Genomic DNA, 15,649 nt, shown 5'->3' on the forward strand with positions numbered 1-15,649 from the left:
GCAGGTTCTAAAGCTTTTTTAGTATGTTCAAGCAAAACAAACATAGCATGAAGAAAAAATATGTATCATATTTTAGTTTACTTCAGTGACTTGCATCTTAAATGTTTTCATGATAGCCTCTTGATTGGGTGATATAGTATGTTGCCTTAATTTTCTTAGACTTTTCTCATACAGAAAGACTTTTCCTAAGTACCTTATTATGTTTCCACTGCCAGCAAAACTCATCATTTGGTTTTCTTTATAAGCTGGATACATTGTTTCCTTCTGAAACTGTTTTAAATACAAATTCCCACTTAACCAATACCTAAAACTTATACTATATTGTATATGTACCTTGTAACATTAATACATTCTCAGAACAATCCCTTAGCATATATAAAGTTCTTCCAATCTATTTTACTATTTGTGAGCCTAGCCAGTAATAAAATTGAAGTCTGTTTTCTGATTTGCTTTTCAGGAGATTCACTGGAGTCTGTTTTGCTTTTAATCTGTTTGGCTATTGAAAAACAGTCTTTTTTTGATTATTTAGATGAACAGGAGAATTAGAGACACTGTTAAGAGATCTACTGAGACCCTACTTTCTTTTCTTCTTATGATCTTTAGTAAATATTTGTAGAATATTGAGATTGTTATTTGCAGTCCAGGTCATAGTGAAATGTTTTTAGAATTGTCATCCATTGTTGTTGGTCTCTTGGGGCTGTGTGGAATATCTTGCATGGTGGTGTGTGAATCCAGACCAGTTCTTTCTATTTCATTTCTCTTTCTGTTCTAGGCTGTATGGACAACCGAGGCCTAAAGTGATCAGGGAAGGTGACTTGTTTCTGCTTTAAAGGAATCTCTCTGCTACTTCACCAGAAGTCCCATAATTTAGCTATCTTATAGACTTGGGTTTGGGGAAGGCCCACCTGTGTATTCTTCTCCCACCCATCCTGTTCTCTATAGAACTTTGCACATTTTTCTATATACAATTAATACAGGCATCTAGGTGGTGCATTGGGTAAGAATTTGGGACCCTCAGTCAGGAAGACCTGAATTAAAATCCCAGCTAAGAAGCTTAAATATTTATTTATTGGCTATATGACCATAGGAAAAATCACAACCTCCAAATGTGGATAATAATAGCATCTACCTTCTAGGATTGTGAGGAGTGAATGAGATAAAATATGTAAAGCACTTTTCAAACCTTAAAATATTTTATAAATATGCTAACAATTATACATACAAGTTAGTGAGTGAGTGACTGAAAACTTTAAATGTCAAAGAATAATAATATTGTATTTAATTTGCTACTAAATCAGTCATTTAATAGTCATTTGAAAAGCTGTCATATGTCCCTGATATAATTTGTACTTATTTTTTAATGCCTGGGTTGATTATTGCTCCTATTTCCACTGTACTTAATGTAATTATGGTTCTTGGTAATATTGCTCATGATTTCTAATATCTCTTTGCACCAGCTCATTATTTCTTTGGAAATTTGAAAATGAATTCATTGGTTAGCTGGAAAGAATTGTCCTTTACCTTTTCAGTGATTCTTAGGACTGTGCTCACTCTACACCAGATTCTGGTGCTCAGAGCCTTACCAGAAACAAACAAAATTTTCTTGTGTGTCAGCAAGTTTTTTGTCCAGTTGCCATTGAAATGGGTTGCACAGTGGGCAGATCTGTTTTTTTTATATATCTCCCTTGTCTCCCTGATGTTTTCTTTTATTGAGTAATATTGATCTTGTCTTCATTAATTCGTGTAGTTCTTGTCATTACTCTTTATCCTTTGTTTTCAGTGTCCTATGCTAAAATGTTGTTCAATATCCTCGTCTTGATAGAGTTGTTGATTTCTCATACCTAATTTAATTTCATCTCATTTTTCTTTTGTTCTAGTTATGGGATCTATTTATTTTCCTCCATTATGAGCTAAAGAATCTTCCCTTTTCTTCCGTTACTTTATTTAAAATTTGTACTGGTAAGATACTTTAAGTCCTTCTCTTTCATTTCTGTTTCTTTTCAAGGCCATATGAACAACTAAGGTTTGGAGTGATCCAGGCAGGTTCCAAACAGTGGTGCTTTCCTTGTGAGACTTACTATAGTTCTCCAAAAGCTCCTGGTCTTGTCAGTTATAATCGCTGCCATCTCATCTCTTTTACTCCACTATAGGTGCTCTTTGTTGCCGTCACTTACTTTTTCCTTACATGTGTACTTTCTTTAGGGGCAACTAAGTGATGTAAAAGAGAAAGCAACAGGCTTGCAGTCAGGAAGAACTGAATTCAAATCCAGCCTCTGACACTTACTAGCTTTGTGACCCTGGGTAAGTCACTTAACTCTGTTTGCCTCAGTTTTCTTATCATAAAATGACATAGAGAAGAGAATGGCTAGCCACAAGGGGTTATGAGGAGTCAGACATGTCTGAAAAATTACCAAACAACAATATTTCCTTTGTGCTCTCTAGGTAGAGGGAGGCTCCTAGCAGAGAGATAGGAGGTTGCTAGAGCAGAATGGTGTATACATTGTCTTTCGCTTTATTTGTCCCAATGCAAGATTCAGTCATGATGGTAGGGATTTCCCCCCAGAAATTAGCATGATGTTAAGACAAAACTCATCAATAATATGTATTTTTTAAAAGATAGAGGCAATTCTTTGTGGGAAGATAAATTATCTGCCTTTTGTAACTTGCATTCTTTTCACTGAGATTGAATCCTTTGTGTCTTAATTATAGTGTGTCTCAGGCCAACTCCCACACTTCTGTCTTAATTTATTCTTCTGTTGCATCATTTTCCCTAGAGTTATACATTTCCCCAAATTTGGTTCATTAAACATCTCAATACATTGTCAGCTTTGTTCTTCACTGCACCAAAATGAAGTGGTTTGTATGTACCTTGATTCCAACACTCTTGTCTCACTGCAGAAAGGGTCAAGTTACAGTGGAGAATGCAGCAATCCTTTTTTGCCTTAAGGTTAAAATAATGGCCAACCAAATCAGTTATTGAATTTCCTTTGTCCTGGTTTAAATTGTCTGTAGCCCTTGAATTTTTTAGAGAGGCAACATTTTTTGCTTTGGAATTTATATATATATATATATATATATATATATATATATGTGTGTGTGTGTGTGTGTGTGTGTGTGTGTATACATATATATATATATGTGTGTGTGTGTGTATATACATATATATATGTATACATATATATGTATGTATATTTTAATCTATCATTTCCAAATATCTGCCTTCTCCTTACCCTGAGAACTATTGCTTATAACAATAAAAAAAGAAAGAGGAAAAAATAAATAGCAGGGCAAAATTCCCCAAGATATCCACCAAGTTTGATGCAGTGTTTCCCTTTCTAATCCTAGTGTGAAGAAAGGAAAGGGGTGCATTTTCTTAGGGAACACATTTGATTTACAAAGATAGCACAGCATTCAATTTTGTTATTGATTCATTTTTTTATATTGCTATAGTCATTATGTTCCTGTTTATTACTTTTCTTTGCATCAATAAATATCTTCCCATGCATACTTCCCTGTATTCTTAGAATGCAGTAATATTTCCTTGCATTCATGAATGGGTATGCTGGAGCCACCTTTCCCTGGTTTGGAGAACTGAGTATAAAATTTTCATTGTGAACAGGGCTTGGTTTTTATTATTTTGTAAATTGCCTAGATTTAAGAAAGAGTTAATAATGTAGGTTAACTTTAAAAGTCTGTGTGTATACTTTTTCCCCCTGCAGATAGCTCAGGTGTTAAACATTTACCAGCATGCCTCTCTGTTGGTTGATCTCTAAACATTGTTCAGTATGAGTACAGTAAAAATCTTAGGGAGTAGAATCATCCCCAGAATGGTGGCCTGTTGACTGTAGGCTGATGCTGTTGATGAACAGCAACAGCAACAAAAACTATGATAATAACAACAACAACTGACTTTTAAATAATAAAGCCATCATTTCATTTGAGCCTCATAATACCAATGTAGTCATATATTATAATTTCTTTACATATTTTCCAGTTCATGAACATCTATTTTGTTTCCTTTGCTACTACAAAAAGTGCTTCTATAAATATTTTGGGATCTATGGGGATTTTTCTTCCTTCATTTCTATTTATGCTAGACTCCAGTGATCCATATAGATATCATTAAACCACCAAGAGAGTTTGATTATTTTAAACTGTTAATGGGGGTTTAGTGAAAAGACATTCATTGATTTTTAACTTTAGAAGTCATGGATTCCAATCCTGCTTTTGTTATTTACCAGCTGTTTGATTCTGGGAAAATCACTTAGGCTTTGTTCCTGAAGCTGTTTTCTCATCAGTCATGCTAAAGCACTCCATAAATGTGATCTATTATTTATTTACTTCATTTCATCAGTGTGGTTACTCTTTCCACTCCCATAGATCATGCCATTTTTTTGTTTTATGAGGTACTCAGATAAATGGCGGTGGCCAAAAATTCATCATCTTATGGCTAAAGTTCTAGGGATGAGCTTTTCAACTTCACAATCCAGATTCTCAAACAGAACAGGCACACATGTTCATCAGTTTTTCTGTATTCAAGATCTTTCCAGCTTTGTAGGATCTACTGAAACATGCAATTCCACTGGTTTAACTTTCAGGAACTCAAGGCTATTTCAGGGGGAAAAGGATTTGGAAGAGACTTTAGAGACCAACTCCTCATTTTACAGATAAGGAAACTGATATCCAGGGAGATTAAATTGTGTTTTTTTTTTTCCTTATAAAAGCTGGGATTTGAATCGAAATCTGTTAGGTTCTTACTAAGTGCTAATGAGATAATGAGATATTAGGTTCTTATTAAGTGCTAAGTCGGTACTTAACAATTCTCTAGTTCCAGCCTCCCCAGTTCCCCTTGTAAATATATTTATATTTACTCCCAGTAAATATATTTATATTTATATTTTAATAGTTTTTATTTACCACTTTCTAAATCTCTTCTCATCATCTGGCAATTACATTGGAGTTGTTTGCACTGGATATAGCCCTGTTGGTTTAAAAGGGCTGTATTCTCCCCAAGTGTAATCCATTTTTGCAATCTAATTGCCTTTTGGCTGACTTATCAGGTAATCCCTTTCTGTCATGTGATTGCTTTTCTGCTGGTTGATCTAATCAGAGTCCTGACCTTCTAAAGGTTCTTTGGGTGTAACCTCAGTTGCAATCATGCCCCAAGTCTTTTTTGCCTGGGGCCCTGGACCTGGGCCCCTCATCTCGTTTCCCTGAATTATTCTACACTCTGATGCCCAATGGAGTCCTCTGTTGCATTTTGGACATGGGGTATTGGGTCTTGTTCTCCCACCCTGTCTTCTCACTCTATCTCCATATGTACACTGAGTTCTTAGAGGTCCAATTTTTCCACATTGGAAACATGGATGAGTTTCTCTAGAAGTCCCTTGCCAGGAGGGACCCTGTCTTTCCATGTTCATCATAGTGGGGGTGTAAAAAGTATTTGTTCCCACTGTAGCACAGTGTCTTATGATCTCCTCTAAAGGAGCATCTTTGTCTAATCCCCATATAATTCTTTTGCAAATCTCATTGGCATTTTCCTTAGCCAGATGTCTGGTCATTATTTCTGTAGCTCTGTTTTCTCCAATAGTTCTTTTGACAGCAGTTTGCAAATGTCCCACAAAATCCGCCAAAGGTTCATTGGGACCTTGCTCTATTTTAGTGAAAGCCTTTCTCCTATCTTTCTGTCCAGGGAGGACACCCCAAACTTTTATTGCAGCCTTAGCAATTTGCTCATACACTGTTATGGTATAATTAATCTGTTCTGAATTCTCTCCATACCAACCTTCACCAGCTAAGTGCTCAAAAGTGAATTGTGTGTTAACTCTTATTTCCAAATCGCATCTGACTTGGATTTTACATAATTCATGAAACTCCACAAGCCATAACAAATTTTCTCCAGGTTCTAGACATATCCTTGCTATGGATTTCCAATCATTTGGGGTTAGGACTTCATAAGACAAACCATCTAGTAACATATTAACATAAGCTGATGTAGCCCCATAAAGGATACAAACTTTTTTCAAATTTTTAATTTTATTCAAATCTAAAGGTGTATATCTTCTCCTTTTTTGACCTACAGAGTCAATCTCTTCAATCACAGGATATGCATGTATAAAATCACTTATATCCTGTCCTTCTCTCTTAACTTTAACCAATGCTTTTTCTAATCTTGTCATAGGGTTAGGCTGCTTCACAGGCGATTCTGTTTGTGTTTCTGCCTCTTCCTTTCCTCCTTCTTGCTCCACCCCTAAAGGGTTAATTGAGGGAGGTGATGGGAAATGCTCCTGTTGCTCAGAATTGTACTTAACTTCATTGTTATCTGATTCATCCTTTTCACCTAGTTTAGTTGACACCTCCCCATTTTTCTCCTTCTTCTCTTTCTTTAGAATAACAATTTTTAAAGCCATTTGGATTAAATTATAGGTATGAAGTATATCTTTGGAAATTGAGTTTGGTTTGGAATTGGAAAATTGCTTTCCTACTAATTCCCATTCATCTGGATCCAATTCTTCTTCCAGAGAAAAACAAGGACATATGACCTGCACAGTTTTTAAAAGTTCAGTAATCTCTTCCAAAATTATAATCAATCCTTGGCTTTTCATAACCTTGATGATGCTCTCTAAACATTTTCCTTGAACAGAAGGTGTTTGCCCCATTTCACAATAAGAGATTGCTGGTTTAGTCCTTAACAAGTTAATTTCCTTATTTGTCTATTAGAACACTCACTTAATCTTTAAAAAAGTTTCCTTGTTACTCATGGTTATTTCTGCGTTAGAAAGTCTTTTCCACTGGAATCTGAATCGGAGGTTTTTCCATTGGAATCAGGATTGTGTCTGTCCCTGTTCGGGCGCCAACTTGCCATAGTACGGTCTATCTCCTCTGAAGGGCTCAGAATAAGTCCTTGTCAGGAAAAGCAAAAGTCCTTGCCCCATGTTGTGGACACCAATATGTACTGTGCTGCTGTCTCCAGAGACTGCCGATCACTCTCTGGGAGGAGATCTGCTGGGTCAACTCAAATCTCTTGGACAGATTCTTCTTCCTGTAGAGAGCCCTTGTCTCCAGACAGTTGCTGACAATTCTGGTCCAGAGTAGTGACTTCTTCTTCCTCCAGAGAGCTGCTTCAAGTCTAGCCCAGACAAGAGACTCTCTCTCTCTCTCTCTCTCTCTCTCTCTCTCTCTCTCTCTCTCTCTCTCTCTCTCTCTCTCTCTCTCTCAAGTGCCCGCCCTCTTTTATCCTCCCAGAGAATGGGCTTCTGGGATAAATTATTTCAACCAATGAACTTGCTCCTCCCAAGCATGCAAGCTCCTCCCCAGGAGTTCAAAGAGGTTAAACTCCTAGTAAAGACCAGAACTAGAGAATTGTTAAGTACCGACTTAGTAAGAACCTAATATCTCATTATCTCATTAGCACTTAGTAAGAACCTAACAGAGATCCTTTGTCATATTGAAGCATCACAGGAAGGCTTTTAGTATTGGTAAGTCAAATTCACTAAGATGAGCTAGCTACATACATCTGGCCAATTGATAAAACTGGATTTCTGCAAATGAAGTCTCAGAATATGGACTGGTTATAGGGGATCTAAGATGACTCAGCCCTTGAAGTCATCCTAATTGACTCTTTAAAAATGATTACAGGTCATGCTTATAGATCATTATGTCTTTAGACTGAAGGAAAAGGGCTATTTTTTTTTTAAACTATTTCACTGGTTTTTGTTTAAATGCTTCATGTTCTACACATCTTATTTCTAATGATTTGCTTCCTAAATACTAGAAAATAGGACTGGTTAACTATTGAAACCATGTAGTTGGATAACTTGAGATGGAAGACAAGAAAAAATAAATCTTAAAGGATTCAAAGGCTATGCTTTTTGGGAAAAAAAGTTATAATTTACTAGAGATTTCATAAGGGTTAAAAGTATGGAATTATTCAGGATCAGTGTAAGGTCCTGCTGAGTCTGGTTAATAGGATTTACAGTAGGCAAGTCAGGCAAAGACTAAATTTTATGGATAAACTTCTGAAGCAAAGTTGCAGGAAATTTTAATTAGGTTTGACTGTGACTGATTGACTGCTGAGAAATGCTCTAGCATCTCAATGTGACATTTTATGAGAATCTGCTTGGAATGAATATTATTCCTATTCTAATACACTGGGTGATAGATCTGGAGACTTTAATGCCTGATCCATCTGCTTTCTGTGAAGCTCTTTGAAGAGAGGAACTATCTTTTAACCTTTCTTTGTATCTTTAGTATTTAGCACAATGCCTGCTACATAGTAGATGCATTTTAATAAATGTTTGTGGACTCAATAGGTGTTGATTATGTTATCCAAGCAAATGAAAATATGGCCACAGCAGAAAAGAAAATAGAAATGTCAAAAAGGGCAGTGTCTTTATATCCATTCAGCTAGTGATTTTTGATTCTGTCCAAAAGATTTTTTGGAGAATTTCCCATTAAAAAAAAAGCATTTATTAAGGGGGCTTGTGGAAGAAGAAAACAACAACAACAATAGCAATATTAACAGACATTTGTACACACTAAGATCATTATCCAACATATTTATGTGTTGGATAGTGAGTTTTCCATTTCAGTGTCTAACTAAATTAGAATGTAGCGCTGAAAGAGATTGTAGAATTATCTACTTCAGGAATTCTTTTTTTTTTTTTTTTTTGTATCATAGGTCCCCCTGATAGACAGTTTGGTGAAATCTGTGGTTCCCTTCTCAGAATGATGTTTTTAAGCTTAAAATGAAATATAAAATTACAAAAGAAACATTATATTGGAATAGTTATCAAAATTAAAAAATGGAGGCTCACAGACCTTCTCTCCCCAATTAAAAACCTTTGATATCATCCAACTCCTTTTTTATAGTCTGGAAAACCCTTCTAGATAGAGGATGTGACAAATGAAAGGTCACACAAAAAATAAATGGCAGATGTAGGATTAGAAAAAGTAATAGAATCACAGAAACTCAATTTTTCATTATGGCAATACTGATAGAATTGGTAACTTTGTTCTTTATGAACCTATGATATCATCAGTGTGGATATTGTCTTTATTGCTATCATTGACAGCAATTTGACAACTGTCAAATTATTGCTGACATGATTTTTGTCATGTTCTTCTATTTTTTCTTCATGAACTTCTACTCAACATGCTTGAAGACCTTCCTGTGGCCTTTGAATGTTTTGTGGATAACAATAATAACAATAACAATAACAGCTAACACTTAAATAATACTTTAAGGTTTGCAAAATACCACATATATTATCTTATTTAATTTTCGTAATGCCCCCTTAAGATAGATACTATTATTATCTCCTTCTGGTTAGAGTTAGAGATAGAGAATGAACGTGTAATTTCATTGGATATAGAGAATTCTCTGGTGAAGAGTCTTATTCCACCAATGTCATATAATAGCTATAAGAAAAGATTTTTTAAAATGCTAACAATATTTATTGTTAATGTGTATCTTCTCTTCAATTTGTAGTCTTAGAGGCTCCTAGAGCACTGAGAAATTGGGTAACTTCTCCCAAATCACACAGATAGCATGTGTTAAAGGCAAGACTTGAACCCAAGACTTCCTGGTGTTGAGATAGATTCTCTAGACATTTTACCATACTGCTTATCATTTTACAGTTAAAGAAACAAATTAAGAGACTGATCCAGAGTCTCATAGCTAACATCAGAGGCAGGATTCGTATTTGAATCTTCCTGACATCCACATCTAGTGATCACTAAAAATGCCTCCTAATATTCACTATGGGGTTGTCCACCTGCTTATCTCTTGCTCTTCCTAGAAGCTTGCTACCTTTTCTGGTCATTTATAACCTCATGGATATATTTTATCACAAACATCCCATACAAATTAATCCTTCCATTATGCTACCAGCTATTTAAATACATCATGCATTTTTTCCATTTACTTTGGGTCACCTGTAATTTTGGATCTTCTGAGGCCATAATGTTCATGAATTACAGCATATAGCAGTATAATAGGAAGAATTTTGGTGTTCAAATATGTTTTTGTAGCAAGAAGTTTGGGGTCATTGAAAGTCCAGATAACCTTCACATACAATACAGCTTTTCCTCCTCTTCTTAAGATGGAGAGAACAGTAAAGGACTTTAGAATCATCTGGTACAAACTTTTCATTTCACAGATAAGCAACTTGGTTCATAGAGGTAAAGGGATTTGGCTAGGGTCATACAGATAGCAGAGCCAGGCATTGAATTTAAATACTCTTGGCTCATTGTTTATCATTAATGACTGGACAATATGCTCTTATAGACTAACCCATTCAACTCAATATGCATTCTTTATCTGTCTGTTTTATTGGATTATTTTCCTATTTGTTGAATTTTCCTTCAAAATGTTCTTTTATAATTTGTGAACTTTATCTATTTTATTTTCCCCCAAGTATTTTAGGCTGAAACCATATTATTATGTTTACTATTTTGGATAACTAGTTTGGACCTTTCTGTATTGGTTCATGTTCTTAAAATGAGCATATATAGTTTGTATTAAAAGGGAAATAACAATTTTATAAGGATGAATGGAGATTGAACAAGGACATAAGCAACATGATTGTTAATAAATTTTAAATCATAGTTTTGATTTTAAATATAGTTATGGATATATACATAAACCCCTATATATTTATGTGTGTCTCTATGTTTGTGTGTATGCATTCTTAAAGCTGTTCTATCACACTTTCTTTGTAAGCTTGGTCTTCTTACTATTTCTTACTATTCCTTATATATGACAGCCTGTCAATATGCTTTTGCATTAGCTATTTTGCTGTCAGGAATATTTCTCTCCTTATCCCTACTTCTTAGATTCCTTAGTTTCTGCAAGGTAATTTTCCAAGTTATCTTATCCATAGTTTACATATAAATTTCCCTTTGGGGTTATTTCCTCAATTTTCCTTCCTATTAGAAGGGAGGAGCTCCCAGAAAGTATCTGATTATTTCTCCATTCACTATTTCTCTCATTCATTATTTCTCCTCTTCTTAGGATAATTCTTTGGAAGTTGAGATTTTAGTACTACCCTTCACATCCTCTCATTAGAGTGCTATCTATTGGTTATTAGTTAGCTAGACTTAATCAGCTTTTGAAAAAAGGATATTTCCTAAAGTATTACAGTAAGAGCAGTTGGTGCAAAACATACTTCTTATTCCTTAAAAAAGTATAGAGTGTGTTTTCACAGAAGTGCACACAGATCCATGGGAAAGTGAGTTTTAATATTAGAGTATAATAATGGTGAGGCATAAGTGCCTCATATGTGCTAAAGTATTTTATATTTAGAACATAACTTTTGTAATTTTTTAAAATTCAGATTTTCTAGATGTTGCTGGTGGTAATTTTATATGAATGGCCCTTTGATCACAGACTTAGAAATGGTTAACAATGCAATGGATAACAAAATTAGGAGAAATAAAAAGAATTTTCTGCAGAATCGAGAGGCAAAGTTCCTATTAATTAAGTGTTTTTGGGAAACTATGTTATGGGCATTTTATCTGTTATTTTCATTGTAACCTTTTAAAGTCTAGGTCAAGGTCAAGGGCTATGCCCTCCTCCTACTCTTTTTTTTTTCCACATAAAGCTTATGGTTGTTAATTGTTCTTGGTTAGGGTCGCTTGAAAATGAGATGTCATTCAAGTAGAAGGTTTTCATTTCTAGATTAAAGTCCCTCTTTCATTTTGGATTTTTAAAGGGACCAGGAAAACACATATTCATTGTGATTTTTTCTCCCTTCATTTTAGGACCCTTAAGAGTAAGGAAGGATTTTTTAGAGGCTGCATCATTCAGTCATACTTCTTTATTGGTAGGCAGTAAAAGGACAGTTGAACATAGGCATTAAGTAGTGCTAATAAAAAGTTTTAAGGAAAAAACCTTTGGGGATATTATAGTATGTAGTATTTTTAACTGACCTTGGATTTAGCTAAACTTTTGTATAGTATTTAATATGAGATCATAATCCTGAAAACTGATAATTCCTTGGCTTCATAAAATCTTCTCAAGAGCTCACATCTTTTCTCCCCTAGTGGTAAGTGATAAATTAAATTGATATCTGTGGTAAATTAGGAGAGTAACCAAGTAACAATACCCATTTTTACTCTTGTTCTATATATATACTTAAATTACTCATTATTTTCTTGTTTATTTATTATTGTTGCTATTATACTATATTATATTATATTATATTATATTTGAATTTGTTTCTTCTTTTCCTTCTCTCCACATTACTCCCACTTTTTAGATCTTCTAATAATGTATTTTCTCCATTCATGTTCTTTTCTAACTTCTTCCAACCTTTTCCTCTCCTGGTGTTCTATTCTCCTTGTCATTTTGGGAGCACCTATTTGAAGTGCTGAGTTTTAGGGTACTGAATTGAGATTCTAGTTTTTCTTAGTGCAGGAAAGTTGTCAAGAGAGATAATTATAGACTTAAGTTGCCTCACAAGACAAGTAGACATTGATCAGGTGAGATCTTCTTTTTCATGATTACACAAGACACTATTTTCCTTTCAGATCCATTTATTCACTAAAGTTTAATTTCAGTTAGACAAAGAAAAAATTTCTCTTCAGAACTCTTCAGTGTACTTGATTTCTCATATTTCAAGTCTCCTGGTCTTGGGCATTTTTATGGGAGACTAGAAATTTAAAAAAAAAACAAACAAACAAAAAACAAACAAACAAAAAAAACCTTACCAAATATTGTTTCTTGGATTTAGTTCAGGTTATGACTTTTCAGTAATTGAATGAATGATGAAGTTGTTTTTAACAAATGATTTCTAATATTTTCAACCATTTTATAGAAAAAATTCATTTTTGTGAGTATATTTGATGATTTAAGAAAAAGTTTCTTTCAGAATGTCAGAACAATGGTCCTCTAGGGAGCTATCCATGGTACTTAATTATTACCTCCTTAAAGCTCTCTCTGACCCATCTGATCAAAGCCACTCTACCACCAACTTCCTCTGTTTCCATTAAAGCTCATTTTCACCAACCTTGATATCATCTCCAGACCTGTACTTCACCTGATCAACAATCAAGGTAGAATCCTGCCTAGAAATATTACAATCAAATAATTTTACAGACTTAACTTTTTCTTCCTTCCTTCCTTCCTTCCTTCCTTCCTTCCTTCCTTCCTTCCTTCCTTCCTTCCTTCCTTCCTTCCTTCCTTCCTTCCTTCCTTCCTTCCTTCCTTCCTTCCTTCCTTCCTTCTTCTCTCCTTCCTTCCTTCCTTCCTTCCTTCCTTCCTTCCTTCCTTCCTTCCTTCCTTCCTTCCTTCCTTCCTTCCTTCCTTCCTTCCTTCCTTCCTTCCTTCCTTCCTCCCTCCCTCCCTCCCTTTCTTCCTTCCTCCCTCCCTCCCTCCCTCCCTCCCTTCCTCCCTTCCTTCCTCCCTTCCTCCCTTCCTTCCTTCCTTCCTTCCTTCCTTCCTTCCTTCCTTCCTTCCTTCCTTCCTTCCTTCCTTCCTTCCTTCCTTCCTTCCTTCTTCTCTCCTTCTTTTCCTCCCTTCCTCCTTCCTTCCAACCTCTGACCCTTTCTCTTTCCTTTCCTCCTTTGCTCTTTCTTCTCTTTCCCCTTTTATCCCTCTCTCTTCCTTCTTTACCATTCTCCTCCTTTTTCTCTATACAAAAAAAATACACATATACTTTTAAATAATTATTGTCTTTTAAAGCAATCACCTTACCAGTCTATACAATTATTTAAAAAAATTTAAAGAAACTTAGTACATTATTGGACCTCCTTTTTAAAAAAATAGTTTTTTTTAGAGTCAGTTTTCAGCTACACATAAAATATGCTCACCTATAATTTCATCAATATGGGGAGTTTCCAATAAGGAAACTCCTTCCACAAATGTCAAAGGCTAGTGTTTTGCAAATTATATAATTTTAGGGAATTTTGAGGAATGTTGAGAAGTTCAGTATTTTGCCATATGTCAGAGGCATGATTTGAATCTATGTCTTTCTGCTGAAGCAAGCTTTCCAATCATTTTATCTTTTTATAGTTATATATGAAATATCCTTAGTTATTTAATAATCAAATCTCTATAGATGCGGATTTATAAAAATTTTGAATATTTAAAAAAACCTTATTTATACATAAAGATATTGGAAATAGGAGCTCCAAAAGGTAAGTTTTCTTGTACTTTGTTAAATCGTGCAGGAAAGAAAATGTATACCAATTCTTTATAGTTTCTTAGTGCAGGGTACACTTATAATATAAGGCTTTAAGAACTCAATTTTCTTTTTTCACCAAAAAGATAGTAATAATGCTTAGAAGGGTTTAAAGGATGCATATATTTCTTTTTTATTAATTTTGCCTTAAAGCCATTTTCCAGCATTCCTGATTTTGAATCAGAAAATGAATCTATTCACCTAAAAGAGACTTGGCAAAAAGGACCTTGACTAAAAGGTTGATGAGGAAATCAGTGATTTTGGTGAAGTGCAATGTTTTCATTTCAACAATATCCATATATGAACCCAGCATATTTTGGTGATTGTTGTGGTTTCATAAAATGCTAACATAAATACTCATTTTGTGATGATTCTTACAATGTGTCCTCATTCAAATGGGTAAGGAAAATTAAGTGACAATGTATTGACTAGACCTGGATGGCTTACTGGCTCTGGATAATGGTGGGGTAGCAAGTTCACAAATGAAGCAGATAATTTTAGATTTGAGTTGTTTCTCATTATCAGAGGATACCTTTAGGATTTAATTCTCATTAATTAGTGAAATCTTTAGAGACCATACCCCACACTTTCTATTTGTGATGAGATACTTGCTGTCTTAATTTTTTAAAATATAATTTAAAAAATTTAAATATGTGTCCTTTACTTTGCTCTTCTACTCAGAGACTGCACACAAATTCTATTTGGGGTATAGACAATGAGAAGCAGGTCCACTGGCCATGTAGTATTAGATTTAATTTACATGCAGTTATATTAACAATATTAATCATCAGTTCCTATATTTGCATGAAGCTAGAGAATTGTTGATAGAACATTATGGTTTAAATGTCTTATTTTAAATTCACAGCCTTTGGGAGTAGAAAATCAAGACAAAACAGAAGGAAAGATAAGATTCTGAGCATTATAATAAACAGGGAAGAAAAACCATAAAAGAAAACAAAACTATCAGCTGCATATGGTAAATAAAAAGAATAATTACTGCCATTATTGAGCATCAGAAACAAACACACAAAGAAAAAGATGTTAGTGTGAATGTGGGGAAAACAAAAGGCTTTTCATGAAAAAGAGGTCAGCATAGGGATTAAGAAACCTCTAGAGCATAAAAAGCAGGAAAAAGTTTAAAAATTCTGAAGTGAAAATAAAGGACTCTACACAGGTCATTACTTTATCTAGAAAATAATGCATTTGAAAAATAATACCCTCTGTAGCATTCTAACCTTTACTGACCATCTGATTAGTCATTGAGAGAGCACTGGTTTTGGTGACAGAGGATTCAAGTGTGAATTCTACCTGTATTACAAAACTACCTATGGAACCATGAGATAAATCACTTATCTTCTTTGGACCAGTTCCATCATCCTTAAACCTAAAGAGTGGCCTTTGGTTGAAATCCTAAGAAATAATTCTTGAGTATGCAAAGGATCTGTGATTTTGCCTGTGAGGGTGGG

At 34.6% G+C, this 15,649-nt stretch overlaps 1 protein-coding gene across 13 annotated transcripts in view; it reads left to right on the forward strand.

The window, feature by feature from the left end:
* The window catches only part of CSGALNACT1 (chondroitin sulfate N-acetylgalactosaminyltransferase 1), a 395,383-nt gene that overhangs the window by 106,853 nt on the left and 272,881 nt on the right, over positions 1–15,649 (forward strand). For 7 of the 13 annotated variants that reach the window (XM_074287440.1, XM_074287428.1, XM_074287425.1 and 4 more), the window contains exon 3: positions 2,203–2,301. The exons of the other annotated variants lie outside the window; for them this stretch is intronic. The gene's annotated coding sequence lies outside the window, so the exon portion shown is untranslated. The remainder of the gene's footprint in view (positions 1–2,202; positions 2,302–15,649) is intronic. 13 annotated transcript variants of the gene reach the window in all.

Source organism: Sminthopsis crassicaudata, chromosome 2, assembly GCF_048593235.1.
Source record: "Sminthopsis crassicaudata isolate SCR6 chromosome 2, ASM4859323v1, whole genome shotgun sequence".
Lineage (NCBI taxonomy): Eukaryota > Metazoa > Chordata > Mammalia > Dasyuromorphia > Dasyuridae > Sminthopsis > Sminthopsis crassicaudata.